Source organism: Rhinatrema bivittatum, chromosome 5 (genome assembly GCF_901001135.1).
Source record: "Rhinatrema bivittatum chromosome 5, aRhiBiv1.1, whole genome shotgun sequence".
Taxonomy (NCBI): Eukaryota; Metazoa; Chordata; class Amphibia; order Gymnophiona; family Rhinatrematidae; genus Rhinatrema; species Rhinatrema bivittatum.
Window position 1 is genome coordinate 166,550,988 of NC_042619.1, and position 15,881 is coordinate 166,566,868.

The window sequence follows — 15,881 nt, forward strand, 5'->3', positions numbered from 1 at the left end:
ACACCTAGTAGGCAGTTTTAGAACTCATGATTTCAGTGTTTGGATGGAGCCCTTGTGTCTGGCCCCTAACTGAGAATCGTTGTTGCAAAGACAGTTGATATAAAATAGGGGAAAAAATCACTGAGTATTTGTGTTTGAAGACTCATACCAGTCCTGATTCTGACTGAGCTGAAAGCCCAAAAGAGCAAGAGGAAATTGTCAGGTCAAAAAAAAAAGAAAAAGAACAAACACATTTAAGAGTAAAGCATTCTGAATTTGAATGTCCATTTCCTGTGACCTAGAGTTTTAGCCATTCAAAGTCTGCTGCTAAAAGGGGCGCTTTTATTATCTTTCCCAGCTGCTCTATTACTCTTGTATATGACATGATGCACAGAAGTAATAGAAGGGTAGGAAGGAGACTAAAGTGTCCCACAAGCAGCCCTTGGAGAAATGAAGTATAATGTTTGTGCAAGGTCTATCCACAACTCTAATTTCAAGGATGCCTTGCATCTGTTTGTGCTAAGCATGCTTTTCAAAATGCCAAGATGTTATGTGCATAAGGGAACATATTCTAAGAGCTGCCATGGGGTTATCGTTGGCATAAAAGTCATTAATGTGATATCCACCTGTTCACCAATTGTGTCTCTTCACATGGCAAGATGAAACAGAAGATGGCTATATTGGAAAAGGCAATGAAGAGACTAGTGTGTGTCTAATTAACATGATGCATTTAGTAATGACAAATTAAAGATCCGCTTCCTAGATCTGTAGAAATATAAATCAGACTTTGCCAGCACAAATCAAATTGCATAGATTCAAACTCAAATTTATATTACTAATAACCTGTATGATTTTCTCTGTATTTCACTTGCCCTACATCTTTAACACATTTTACAACTTTTATGTGGGTGAAAACTTCAAAGCTAATCTTAATATTTTCCTGCTTTCTTATATAGTCTAATTTTATTTCAGGCATGATATAAAAAATTGCCAAAAATGCATAGTAATGGATAGCAAACTACTTACTCTGTTTAGCTGACACAAACCCACTGGGGTTTTTTGGGTTTTTTTTAGAAAAGCAGAAGAAATTATAATTCAAAAGTATTACTTATACTTTAAAAATTCTCATAGTTTATAAATATTATTTTTGAAACAACTAAAATCACTAACCTATAATCTCACTCTGGAATGCATTAAAATGATAAGGTTTCTTCAGCCAGGAAAATAGGGCTATTCTAGGACTTGACTATGTATTATACAGAATCATTTTCAGCTCAACTGAAGTCTAAAGAGCTCCTCCGGCAGTAGCCCTACCACCAGCATCTGCCTATTCTGGCAGACCTCCAGAAATTAATGTGAAAGATAGTATCAAAGTCAAAGTTCAACTTCAAGGCTTGACAATTGTTTAGTAAGCATTGCTCTTGTAAATTATGGACTTGGCTGATATTGTAATGTTCTTCCTTCTTGTGTCTTTGAGAAGGAAATTATTTTTGCTGAGCTGTTTAAAAAGTGGCATGCTTCTTGTAGGCACCTGCTGGATGTGCAATACACTTTCAGAAAATAGACATTCCATATTTGCTCTCTCAAAAATGTTAATTATTAGTTATTTCCTTTCTTTAGTCTGTACTCATATTTAAAGGAAGTAGCATTAATCTCATGATGTAAATTAAATAGATCTTATCAGGTATTAAATTCAGAATCATTTTATTTATCCCACAAGTGATATTGAAATTGCAGAACTCAATCTACACTATTCTTTTGAGTTATCATTATGTTTCATTTTAAAGAAAAAAGAATTATATCATAATCATATTTTTATATCGCTGTTTCTACCATTATATATTGTAATGCAATAATAAATCATGTAAAAGAATGTTTAGCTAAAAAGCATTAGAAACATCTAACTCCTGTTGAGAGTTTTAAAATAGATCACGTGGATTAATCTTGTAATGGTAAGAACTGTGATTATATTCTTATGAATAACAGTTTTTCAATTTATTTGAAGCTCAGTTCATGCTCTAAAGTACAGCAACAATATTCATCAATGACACATTGTAAAAGATGACTTTTTTCAAAGGAGACACAACATTTACATTTTTCAGATTTATGCCATAAAGTTTGCTGACCTACATTTAAACTTCTGACATTCAGAAGGAACTTAATTAATTTATAAATATTTGACTGCATATAATTGTAATTGGGTAGGTAGCCAATGCAGCTGAGACTCTGCCATTCTTCCTCAACTATATGATTGCGCCAATGGGCAATCAAGTATTTAGGTCTGAATTGAGCCTAGTGTTACTGGATTTTTATACGATACAACAAAAAGGTTGTGTCAGCCCTGATTTTGCCTCATTATGAGGGCTATTCACTAAAGCGCAATAACCCATGCTAATGTTAGCACAGGTTAATGCAGCCCCATTATTTTTGATGGAGCTGATTCACTAACTCATGTATATTAACCTGTGTTAAAGTAGCATGACTTGTATTAACATCAGCATGGGTTACCTTGCTTTACTGAATGGCTCTCCATGTGTATATTTTAGCCTTGTCATAGCCATGAAAGAAAACCAGACATGTCTCAGGCTGTTTCTAATAACAGAACCATTAGATAACCATCATTTGGTCAAACCTTATGTAATATACAGATCTAATCCTGTCAGAGATTTTCAGCCATGCAGGGTACATCATATGGTGCCATGAATTTGCTAATCTAATTGACCTGTGTGAGGTTATTTGTTGCATTAAGTAGCATGTGAGCTGACAACAGATTGTGCCATAACTGTTCTGTGAGTAAATGACATTAGGAATTTGTTTAAAAGAACTATGATAAATTAATGTTATATTTTAGAAGAGGAGAGAAGATGCTTAAGCAAACGTGGGATACTTTATTGTACTGTACTGTGCTTTCTTGAGAAAAAATGAAACAAACATATATATGAATAGAAAGAAAGGGATCTGGTGCCTTGACATTCCTAAACAGGCTGAGATTTGTTTTTTTGTTCACTCATACCATATATTATACTGGTTCAGTCATAAGAACAGTTTAATTATTTTTCTAAGTACTACATACTTGAACTATAAGCTACTTGTAAATATTTTTCAAAAAGGAATTTAAAAGAATCACAGAGCTAGTTAGTAACTACTTAAACTGTATTTACTAGTAATCTTAGCATGCCACAGTTGGAAAATATGTTGTTGTCAATATTAAAGCTTCAATTCCGAAAATAGTGCTCATCAAAATACTGTATGCAGAAGCCAGCTGGATTCATTTTAATACTATGAGGTTACTATTTAAAAAGCTGCTGAGTGGACAAAATAACTGGCTAATTTTATCTAGTTATCTTTCGGTGCATTTTCAGGTGAATTTAGTTGGCTAGGTTTTCAGCTGAAAGTGTGCCTAAATTTAGCCAGTCAAAATTTAATGTGATTGGGTTCCCCAGCTAATCTTAGCTGGTTAGTGCTAAAAATCAGCAACTAAACATAGATAAGTTCCCATAAATGAAAGAAAACATCTAAAACAGAACAACAACCCAGAAATCCCTCCCGTCATACTCAGTGTCAAAGTTATTTCACTCCCCACTCCTCCCATCTTACTTGATTAAAAAAAAAGAAAGAGCCTTTGAGGCCTATGCTTCCTTTTTCTGACAGCCCAGTCTTCAAAAAGGAAACATCACCCACTATTGAGTGCAATGCCTTCTTCCTCTGGAGGTCAAATCTTCCTAGTGCCTGATGCTCACTTCCTTGTTTTACTTCAGAAATTACCCCCTTTGAATTGCACATTCTAGTAGCATAGTAAATTATGGAAGATAAAGACCAGCTGATCTATCTAGCCTGCCCAGTCTAGATTCTCTAGTACTTTTGGTCTTCCATATCTCTCCCAAGCATCTTCAAATTATATTACAGTTTTGGCCTCACCATCTCTATTGGTAGATTAATTCATACTATATTATCATTCTTTTTGATTTGTAAAAAGCACAAAATTTAATCTTACTTTATTTTAGATCTTCCGTTCTATTTTAAAATGTTTCCTTCTAGTGCCACTGATGTATTTTAATGGCTCTATAATATCATACAAAAATAGGCAGAGTATAAATGTTCATACTACACGTTGATGCCTATTATGACGGTCACTATATCATTTTTCTCTTGCGTCTGGTTATTTAACTGTGATTTTGGGATAACGTTGGTATCTATTTTTGTGTTCACACTTCTTCGGCGATCTGAACAATTTTTATTAGTTTGTCTATAATATCATAAACATAGTGGATGCCTAATGACAAGAAAATAGTAATGAAGCACTGGGCAACTTTCATTGAACAACATTCACAGCTGAAGGCAGCAGTGATATGGCTGCATTGTGCTTCTGAACGGCATGGAATAACCTGTACTAAGCGGCAGTTGCGACCCCAAAAGGGACACAACAGAATTGGGGGTTCGCTTTCATATAGGAATTTGATCTATTTTGGTTAGATGCACATAAATCTGTTGCTGGGCAGACATGTGCCTTTTTGGTCTTCATCTGCCATTATTTACTAGCCCATTCCACCCTACCAGATGTGGATTAGAGTATCCCAGCTACCAACTCATGGGACATCCTGGACTCTTTTCAAAGAATTGTCCCCAAATAAATGGTGATGAAACTTACAAGAGAAAGGGTGATACTGAACTGGTACTTACAAATATAGAAGGCATCTCAGATGTCCAGGTACTTACAAATATAGAAAGTATCTTGGGCACCGGTATTTATCAGACAGTATAGTTTTACATAACAGCCAAGGCAGAGAAGAGTTATACATAAGTCAAAGTTCTAGATTTAAAAAATAAAGAGGGTAAATTTCAAACAACTCTGCACAACCCCATATATACGCATGTATGAGGTACGTGCAGATTATAAAATATGTATATGTCTACCCCTAATATATGGTTATGTGCAAATACTTGCAATGCATTGAAAGTGCATATTTCAATGCATTGAAAGAGCGCACTTTTCCTAATTATTTAAAAACCATACATGTGCATATTTTACACACAAAAATATCACGACTTCTTCACGTAAAACCCTGCTTACATGAGGAAGTTGTTATATTTTTAAATATGTATGCGTAATTAAAATCATCAGTTTGCCAAAATCTCCACCAGCTCACCCAGTTTTTCTCCATATGATCAAGACCCTCCTAATTCTTCACTCTGAACTCCCCCTGTTTACCCAGATCTCCCGCCAACAAATAGTAAACAATAGACGAGTCTACTATCAATTGTACAAGATAATTAGCAAATGTAAAATTACGTAAATAAGTTGATGAATGCGTGCAAGTCTCTTATAAAATAACAACTTCTAAGCATAGCTCTTGGCTCCTTTCCCTAGAATGCCACTAAGCTGCCCCTTTTTTTTTTTTTTGCGTGGAAATGTGCAAGTACTTTTGAAGTTTTTTAAAATAGCATGGAAGGGCACCTTAAAAAGAAATTAGCAGAATGGGAGAATGTGAGTGAAGTAGATGAACAGTGGGTTAAACCTAAAGGAGCTGTAGTAAGGAAAACAGATCTTTGTCAGCAAAGTAAATAAAACTAAGAGTGGCTGAAAATAAAATGACAAAATGATTAGCATTTAAAAAGTACAAAGGATATGAAAAAAGAAGGGTGAATTTTAAAAGCGTTGCTCGTTTGACTGAAATATATTTTGAAAGCCACAAATTAGGGTAAATTTTAAAAGGAACACGCATGCACCCATAAACGCGCATATTGCAGCACGAGTGAAAATACACCTCATTTTATAAAGTACGTGCATAGCATTTAAAATACTGTTGTTACTCATACTTCTACAACCTTTACATGCGTATCTTGCATGCTGAGAGAGAGAGAGAGAGAGCGCGCACCGCCGTATAGGGTCAGTCTGATTCTCTATCAGCTGACCCTATACAGAGGCGCTCTCTCTCTCTCCTGCACCTCATGAGGAGCAGTAGCAAAGTTACACGGGCAACATACACGCGTTGCCTTTGCAAAATTTGTGGTTACATGCATCCGTCTTGGGAACTCCCATGACCTGCCACTTTTCCGCCTCCTTCTTCTGAATATGCATACATGCATGTACGTACACCCTTCCTGGCTTCTTAAAATTTGCGTTTGCAGTTTTTGCACAAGCAATGATTTTAAAACCTACCTCATTATGTGCATATATACACGGACATGAGTAAAAAGAAAGATGGTGTTGGGGCTTTCCAGGATGGAAATATGTATTTTAAATCTGGTGGCTGCAGCGCGCAGCAGGCTGTTAGCCGTGCATGTTTATTTCTGTGCTTGATGAGGTATCAGTCTGCATAAATCTTTATTAATGCCTCTAATGACTGAGTGAGGAGTCTGGGGGGAATGCAGGTTGAAGAACCAGAGAGGTCAGGATGACCTTGAGACAAACTTGGCATATTAGTGGACTAATTGGTAAAATTGGGATTGTTCTTTCAGCAAGCATATTTTAAAATTTGCTTAACTGCATGCATTAAAGCCAACAAAGACCTAAGGAAGATATGCTTAAGGCTTAAAATTAGGAGCATGCATACGCCTGGTCGGCATATTTTAAATCATATGCCCGCAACTGCGTGCATGATTTAAAATTTCAACGTCTGTCCACTCAACCACCCATACACATGTGTACATGTGCCCGCATGCTCATTTTAAAGTTACTGCCTGAGAGCACATGGAGGAATATCTTGTTAAGCTGAAAGATGTGGAAGAAAAGGGAATGGCAAAGTGTGAGTGGAAGAAAAAAAAAAGCTAAAGGGCTAATGTAAGATGGCAAAACGTTTTCAGGTTTGTCAGTGTAAGGGGAAAGGCCAAAGATGGGTTTGAAAGTCAGGAGATGAGAACAAAGGTTTAAGGAGGAAAAGGCAAAAATGTTAATCACATTCATTTCTTCAATGTTCACTGAAGAAGGGTTTAGCAAAGGACGGCTAATGGCTGTCAAAAATTGTTTATATGGGGAAAAGTAGATACCAAACAATATACAGAGGAAAGCGCCCTGATAGGGTACCCCATTTATGGTTCAAGCAGGTAACATCTCTATTCCAAGATTTAGTAAACTGTAGAAATTGTCAGATTAGAGAACCAGAATTAACATCACAGTGCTTAATAATAAGAAGAATGCTTCTTCTTTCCAAGAGAGATCTAAGCAACATCTCCAAATACTATCAGTCAATAATGTGCCTACTTAAAACTTACAAGCAGTTCACTGCAATAGCTGCAGATAAAATATACGATAATATAGATTTTAATAAAATAATGGAACTAGAACAGAAATGCAACCAAAGAGAAGCATATGGAACCAAAGATAGGTTGATGCTGAATAAAGCTATCATGACCAGCTGTAAGATGTCAAAACTTGAGTATAGCATGGATAGACTATAAAACAGCTTTTGATTGTATCCTATAGTCTTGGATAATTAAGTCCCTTGAAATGTACAGAGTTAAACTTAAATTGATTGATAATATCTAATTTATCATGAAAATATGGCAGACGACACTCCATCTGAATTATGAAAGAAAATATGATATTTATGATATTAAAATTCAACAAGGAATATTTCAAGGAGATTACTTTTCACCACAATTGTTTTGGCTAATATTCAATCCACTGAGTACTCTTAATAACTCTTTTGCTTATGGATTTTGCCTTAATTCCAGAGACACCAATGATTCACAGACTTCACACCTACTGTTTGTAGATGATGTGAAGCTTTATAACTCCTGTGATCATCATTTAGTGGAGCAACTAAGACTATGGAAGAGTTTCTCACATGATTTCAGGATGACATTCAGCCTGTATAAATGTGATAAGGCAAAATAATGTAAGGGAAAATTAAGCAAAACTAAAAACATCTCTCTGACTGAGGACTGAATATGCTGATTATGTATGTTTATCTGTGGATCAGCAGGCTCTAAATTTTATAAATAAATAAATAGAATTTGCAAAATAGGAGAAAAATCTCTTTCAAGAATCTGAAGAGGAAACAAAGAAAATCAATTGGCAAAAGTATGAATATCATGGGAAATACAGAGAGCTGTTTCAGAAACCCCATATGGATCAAAACCTGACTTAGCTATGGCTAAAGAAAGGTAAGCTTAAACCTGAAGATGAAAGGTTGATAATTGCATCATAGGATAAATGATTATGGATAAGATCGTTCACAGTCAATATAGAAAAAATGCTAAAACAGATCAAAGCAGATTCTGTAAAACAGAGCTAGAAATGGATACACACCCCATCATTAAATGTCAATTGTAGATGTCAGAAAGCCTGTATACTGAATATCATAATAAGGTGGCATAGCTCATCCACTGGAAATTGTGTATACACTATGGACCGGATTTTAAAAGGGTTACGCGCATAAGGTACGCGCGTAACCCTTTTAAACCCCCCCCTGCGCACGCCGAGCCTATTTTGCATAGGTTCAGCGGTGCGCGCAAGCCCCAGGATGCGCGTAAGTCCCGGGGCTTGCAAAAAGGGGCGGTCGGGGGCATGGCCAGGGGGCGTGGTTTCAGATCGGGGTGTGTTTGGGGGCGTGTTGGCGGTCCGGGGGCGTGGCTGAGTGCCACGGCTGTGTCGGGGCCTGCTGCGCCGGCTAGCATAAGTTACTACTGCCCGGAGGCAGTAGTAACTTTTCAGATAAAGGTGGGGGGGGTTCTAGATAGGGCCGGGGGGGGGGTTAGGTAGGGGAAGGGAGGGAAAGGTAAGGGGGGTGGAAGGAAAGTTCCCTCCGAGGCCGCTCCAATTTCGGAGCGGCCTTGGAGGGAACGGGCAGCGCGCGCAGGGCTCGGCGCGCGCAAGTTGCACAAATGTGCACCCCCTTGCGCCCGCCGACCCTGGATTTTATAAGATACGCGCGGCTACGCGTGTATCTTATAAAATCCAGCATAATTTTGTTCGCGCCTGATGTGCGAACAAAAGTACGCGTGCGAGCTGTCTTTTAAAATGTATCCCTTTGAGGATAACTTTTAAACAACTGCACACAGCAGCATATACTCAAATATATGGGCGCGCTTAGATTTGCAATAGTATTTTATGATCCATGCATATAACACGCACATATTATAAAATATGAATCTCTACAGCACAATATACATGCAGTGCATTGAAAGTGAGAATTTCAAATGCATTGAATGTACATAATTTTCCTAATTTTTTAAAAAATATACATGCATATATTTTATGTTCGAAAATAAAGTAGGACTTGTTTAAATCCCAATTTATATGCATAAGACAATATATTTTAAAACATGAACGTGTAATTGATGTTACCAGTTTTACCAATTACTCCAGCAGTTTGCCCAGCCCTTCTCCAGGTCATCGAGCCCTTCCTGATTGAATAGCCTCCACTTCACCCAGACCTCCCACTTGGCCAATAGTATCCAATAAACTCATTTAAAATTACTTATGCAAGATAATTAGTAGGTGTAAAATTATATAAATAAGTTGGCAACTTGCCTGCGTAAATGGTGGCCCCACCCTGGAACACCCGTAGACAGCCTCCTTTTTATACAGGTATATGTTTATATGAAAGCAAAAATATGTGTGTATGTTTGATGTTCATAGAATAGTATGTATGCTAGTAGATGCTTTTTACATACATTTATGCTCATTTTTCGCACATAACTCTTGGAAAATTGGCCCCATAATATCACTGTAGCAGAAGAACACTTGGATCATGACCCCAAGAGAACTGTAGAGAATGAAGATGTAGTGATTGCCTGGGATGTTTCTGTATCAGCAGATAAAAAACTGTATACTAGAAAATTAGACTTTGTGATAAAGGAGAAAAGCACAAAATCAGCATTGCTAGTAGAAGTGTCAGTACCAAAACACTATTCTATGGATCATATGGAGAAAGAGAAGGTCCTTAAGTACCAAATGATACAATCGGAAACAAAGAAAATTTGGCAGAAAGATACAGAAATTATTCCAATTGTAGTGGTTTGGTTTAGTTTAGTTTATTTTTGTTAATATATCGTAATCTCAATTTGATATCAAAGTGATTTACAATTAATTAAACTGTACAAATACAATTACAACATGACTAATATTCTCAAAGTAAATTTCAATAAAAAAAGATATATTTAAAACAGCTAAAAAATCTAAAAATATGAAAATTGTCACAGATTAAAATCATAATAAATATTTTAACTATCTTCTTTAAAACCTTGGTAAATAACCAAGGTCTGATTAGAAAGAACTTCCATTTCTATCTAGACATCTTACCTGTACATATTACTTCCTATGAACTGCAGAAGGAAGCTCTCTTTGACACAATGCAAATATTAAGAAGGGTACCGGCGGTAAATTTCAGAGACTGAGATCAAATTTAGTCTTTCAGGAGAGGTTAATTCCTTTCAAGTTGTGTAAAAAATTAAACTATTTTGAGACATTACTCCAAGAGAGTGTTTATATGGAAATAGCAAAACCGAAAGTGGACAAGGCCATAGGACTGGATTGAATATATTGTAGATAATTAATGGCACTCAGACAGGTCCAGCTGGTTTGCTGAAGGATCTGTTCAATCGATCACTGTAGACTGCAACTATCCCATGTGACTGGCAAAGGGCAAATGTTGTCCCTCTTTATAAAAGTGGTAACAGAGAGGAGGTTGGAAATTACAGGTGGGTTAGCTTGACCTTAGTAGTGGTAAAATTAATGGAGCTTCCACTGAAATAAAGGATCTACAATCAAGTGAGTTGCAGATCCAAGGCAATATGGTAAGCTGGAGATTGTGTCAAATGAATAAGATTGATTTTTTCAATTGGGTGACTAGAAAATATAATAAAGGGCTTGTGCTGGATGTAGTTTACTTGGATTTCAGGAATGCTTTTTATATTGTCCTGCATAGGAGGCTCTTTAGTTGAGCAGCCTGGAGATGAGTTCCTGGGTGGTTGTCTGGATTAGAGATTGGTTAGGTGATAGACATCAGTTCCAGCACTAGGGCCCACTGTGCTGCCAGAGTCTTTGGAGGCTCCTTCAGAGGTGGTGAGGAGCAATGGGAACAGAATGATTTTTGTGCTGGAATGATGTTAGATTGGTGGTTAGAAGTGATGTATGGGTTTCTTTTGTTAATTTAGGGGAAAGTTTAATGGCTTCCTTGTCCTGTGAAAGAGGAGAATAGGGTTCATTGAGCTTTTCTGGGTTTAGTACTTGGTAAGGTAGGAAATGTATATTAGGATATGAGTTAGTGTAACGTCGTGCTGGCCGCAGTGCCCATCCTGCGGCCAGTGCACTTTAACTTCATCCAAGCCTGGCACTGAGACAATACTGACACCACACTCCTGCAGCCTAGGCATGTACATGCACTCATCACTGTCTCTTAAAGGCCCCATGATGGGAACTTGGCTATGGTGCTCCCTGATGTTATCAGCCCAACAAGGCTATTTAAATCATATGGAAACCACCAGCTGATGCTGCAGCAACAGGTCGTCCTATGGTCTGCTCTGCTAATGTCGTTGCTACTTGCTCCTGACCTTGTTCTTGCCTTTTTCCTGTTCCTGTTTGCTCCTGGTGTGTTCTGGTCCTGCCTTGTCCCATACCTGCCTTGTTCCTTGTCCTTGCCTTTTCTCTGCATTGTTCTTGTTCCTCGCCCTGCTTCTGATCCTGTCTTCAATATCTTCTTGCCCTCTCTCTGTCTCCTGCCCCTCCCTTACATCCTGTATCCCTTGTTCCCTTTCGAATGTTCTCTCATTCCTTGACCTATGCATGAATACCGACTCTGCCTGAATGTCGTCTGCCTTGACCTTGCCTGGATATCGTCTTGGCCCGATCATTGCCAGCCTCAACCCTTGCATGTATTCTGACACCTTTGACCACTGCCTGCCCCAATCCTTGGACTACTCCTCTGCTGTGGACATTCATCTAAGTCCTGCCAGCCTCAGAACCCAAGGGCTCAACCTGTGGGGGAAGAGGCTGGTATAGGTGAAGCCTCCTTCTCAGTCCCAGCCCAAGTGTGTCTACCTACTATTGGCATGGGCCCAGCCATGTCCTCATGCTGGGTAGTACCAACTAAGCCATGGCCCAGGAACTCACACACCATGACAGCATTATGATCTAGTATGATGTATTCATTTTTATTTTGAATTATAATTTCTTTTTGTAAGATCTGAGTGTTTCAGTTAATGATGTAATGGATTATAGAGGAAGTATTATTTTTTTATATGTAAATACTGCTTTTCATACTTCTAGTGAGAGTGAGAGATATTACTAGCAGCATGAGGGATTTTTGTATGTTTTATTATGCAATTTTTATGTTTATTGATGTATTATGTAAATATGTTTTACTACTTTCACATATAAACTGCTTTGGACCCTCCCCCCCCCCCCCCCCCCCATAGAGGAAGTGAGTGGCATAAAATCCTAGAAATAAAAATAAAAACAGGATAGTTATAAAATGGAATGTACGCAAGGAGAGAAAAGTGATTAGTGGAGTGCCTCGGAAATCTGTCCTGTTCTGTTCAGAATCTTTGTGAGCGATATTGTAAAGAGGATAAAAGGAAAAGTTTGCCTCTTTGCAAATGACACATAGATCTGCAACAGATTGGACTGTTCGAAAAAACATTGAAGAGTGATCAATTGCTAGCAGTTAAGTCAATATAAACAACTGCAGAGTCATTCATTCAAGGAACAGAACTCTCAGAGATTGGTACACAATGAGAGGTGATGTATATGACCCAGGAGATAGAACTTGGGTTGATTGCATCTGATGATGTCAAGGAAGTAAAACAATGCGATAAAATAGTTGTCCAAACCAGAGGTGTATTAGGCTGCAGAGAGAGAGGTATAACCCACAAAAAAAGATGGTGATAATGCCTCTGTACAAATCAACCAGAATACTATGTTCAGTTTTAGAGGTGATAGACTATCCAGAGAGAGTCTATCAAAATGGTATGGATTCTGCAACAAAAGCCATATAAGATGAAATTTAAGAAATATAGAAATGCTGTCAGAAAAAGAACAAATAGTCCATCCAGTCTGCCCAGTAAGTTTATGGTAGTATATGCTGTGCCCTACAGGTCACCCCCATACTTAACAGTTTCCCAGACCTTAAAGACAGGGCCCTTGTTGGTTGCTGTCTGAGTCCAATTCCCCATTATGTCTTGCTGTTGAAGCAGAGAGCAATGTTGGAGTTGCATCAACATTATTAGGCTTATTGGTTAAGGGTAGCACAGGAGAACATAATACAGCTATTTATATATCTGAAATTAAGCATTGTGGTACCTACACAGAGGGGAAGGTACAGCCCATAACAACATTATTCTTTCAAGAAGCCATCAGAATTAACCTACACGGAGTAACAGTTGCTGATGAAAAGCAGCATTGGTTATACATTGTTCTTCCTAGAAGGAATTCAAGTAATGTGCACAAATGGCTATTACAACCTAGACAGCATTGGTATAATTGAATTGGACTTCCAGGAAGGTTGGAGGACCTGCTTGGAGGGACCATGGGTAAACCCAAACTTTAAGAAGCATGGGGAGACTGGATTTTAAAATGGAAGTGGGCTTGTAGCAGAGATTGCAATGACCATCACTGTAATACATTTCAGGCTTGCTTAAGAGGATACAAAGTGGTAGGTGAAAGGTGGGGAAGTCAGTATAAAGATATGGGAACCCATATGCACATCTACCCAAGTGCAAGAAAATCAAATGGGCAGACTAGATGGCCATCGTTCACTATCAGGCCGATATAATACAGTGCGCTTCGGTGGAGCGCACTGTTAACCCGCATTTGGATGCGCGTTTTCGATGCGCTAGCTTTACCCCTTATTCAGTAAGGGGTAATAGCGCATCGAAAATGCACGCCCCCCCCCCCCGAAACTAATAGCGCCCGCAACATGCAAATGCATGTTGATGGCCCTATTAGTTATTCCCACGCGATACAGAAAGTAAAATGTGCAGCCAAGCCGCACATTTTACTTTCAGAAATTAATGCTTACCCAAGGGCTGGTGTTAATTTCTGCCGGCGCCGAGGAAGTGCACAGAAAAGCAGTAAAAACTGCTTTTCTGTGCACCCTCTGACTTAATATCATGGTGATATTAAGTCGGAGGCCCCAAAAGTAAAAAAAAGTAAAAATTAAAAAAATAATAATAAAAATCTGCACGCGGGTCGGAAGACGGACACTCAGTTATGCCGACGTCTGTTTTCTGAACCCGTGGTTGTCAGCAGGTTTGAGAACCGACGCTGGCAAAATTGAGCGTCAGCTGTCAAACCCACTGACAGCCACCGCTCCTGTCAAAAAGGAGGTGCTAGGGACGCGCTAGTGTCCCTAGCGCCTCCTTTTACCACGGGCCCTAATTTGCATAGGCCACCCTCCTGAATCGCGCACCCAGGAGAGCGGGCGCTCGCCTGCTCTCCTGTGTGTTTTGCAACTCCTGCTCAGAATTCGTCTCAGAGTTTCTCAGTCAGGAGGCTTATTTCCAGCATAGCAATGGAATAACACATTACAATTGTGGTAGTTCTGCACCTTTAGAGTAAGTAAACATTGTAAAATCTGATCTGAAACTCCACTAGAGAAGCTGTTAACACTGTAAGCTTTTTTTTTTTTTTTTTTTACCATTTATGTTCCATGGATCTCCTGACAACTGTTATGTACTCAAGTAGCAGCTGTGAGCCTTACGGAACTCAAAGCATATTTTTATTCTTTAATGTCTAATCTACATGGAGTCTTTAATTGAAAAAGATGTGATTATTGTTTTTCATTTGTAGCTTTGATCAGCTTTCAAAATTGATAGTGTCTTATTCATAAGGGATTAAAAAGAAAGAAAAAGTCTGTCTTTCTCTGAGCTTTCAAATCACAGAGCTTGCCACTAAAAATTAATACAGGTAATCTCTAACTATTTGATCATGTGTATAATCTTAGTCACAAATCTTGCAAATGCAGTTCAGTCTTTTCATTGAGGTATTTTATAATTTTTGTTTCCTGTTTGTCATCACTCTGCAATTTTTTACTTAACAGCCTTGTTCACCCATAATAATAATAATAATAATAATAATAATAATGAGTAAAAGTACTCTAAGTTGCAGCCAGTGTCATTTTGAAAATAAAAAAAATGATAAAATCATTTGCAGAGCTTAACAACCTTTGACTTCTGAGAAGTCTTCATTTAAACTAGACCAAATGATTCTCAGCTGCACATATTTGGTGACGTTTGCTGGGAGCTGGCAAGATTTATGAGGGCCCAGTGGCAAAGAGTTTCTGCTCACATGCCTCAATTTCCCCTTATTTCAAATGTTAGTTGATAAAAGACTTCAGGGAAAATAAAGTTCAGGTAAAAAGTAAACAAGCTCAGAAAGGTTGAGTAATCATAAAAATAGTTACTTTTTTTTTCTGATTGTGAATAAAGTTAGTTTCCTGCTGAATGAATGTAGTATTCTCATATTAATTCAAATTTTTGTCTCCATAAAAACCAAATCCAAACTTCCAGCAATTCATAACCAGGAATCACAAATAACAGTACCTTGTAATACATGGTAGCATGGTAAATAATGGCTGAAAAACATCATCCTGTCCATCCAGTCAGCCCAATAATCCTGTCCACAATGCTAAGGATACATCCCAGCTGCCAGCCAGAAAGTGTGATCACCTGCAAGATTTCTTCTTATCCAGGATAGTGTACTCCTTCACCTTAGCTAGAAAAGCGTACCAGATCAGTTCCTTCTAACATAGGTCTTACCCATGCTTAACCTCAAAGCTCTGTAATAATTGAAACAGCCAGCAATTTTAGGCCTGGATTTATCAAAAATGCACTAAATATTGATAGGAAAAGGGGTGTGTTTTATGGTAATAAGCAGTTTTTCACAATTTGTGCTAATACCTATGCAAAGTGCTATCTTAGCACAAATTGCAATAAGTGCCAGAATTAATGTATTTCCTACA

The 15,881-nt window shown here is 38.0% G+C and overlaps 1 protein-coding gene across 7 annotated transcripts in view; it reads left to right on the top strand.

Annotated features, from left to right (window-relative positions):
• DACH1 (dachshund family transcription factor 1) overlaps positions 1-15,881 on the top strand; it is a 1,193,143-nt gene that overhangs the window by 906,332 nt on the left and 270,930 nt on the right. The gene's annotated exons all lie outside the window — the stretch shown is intronic.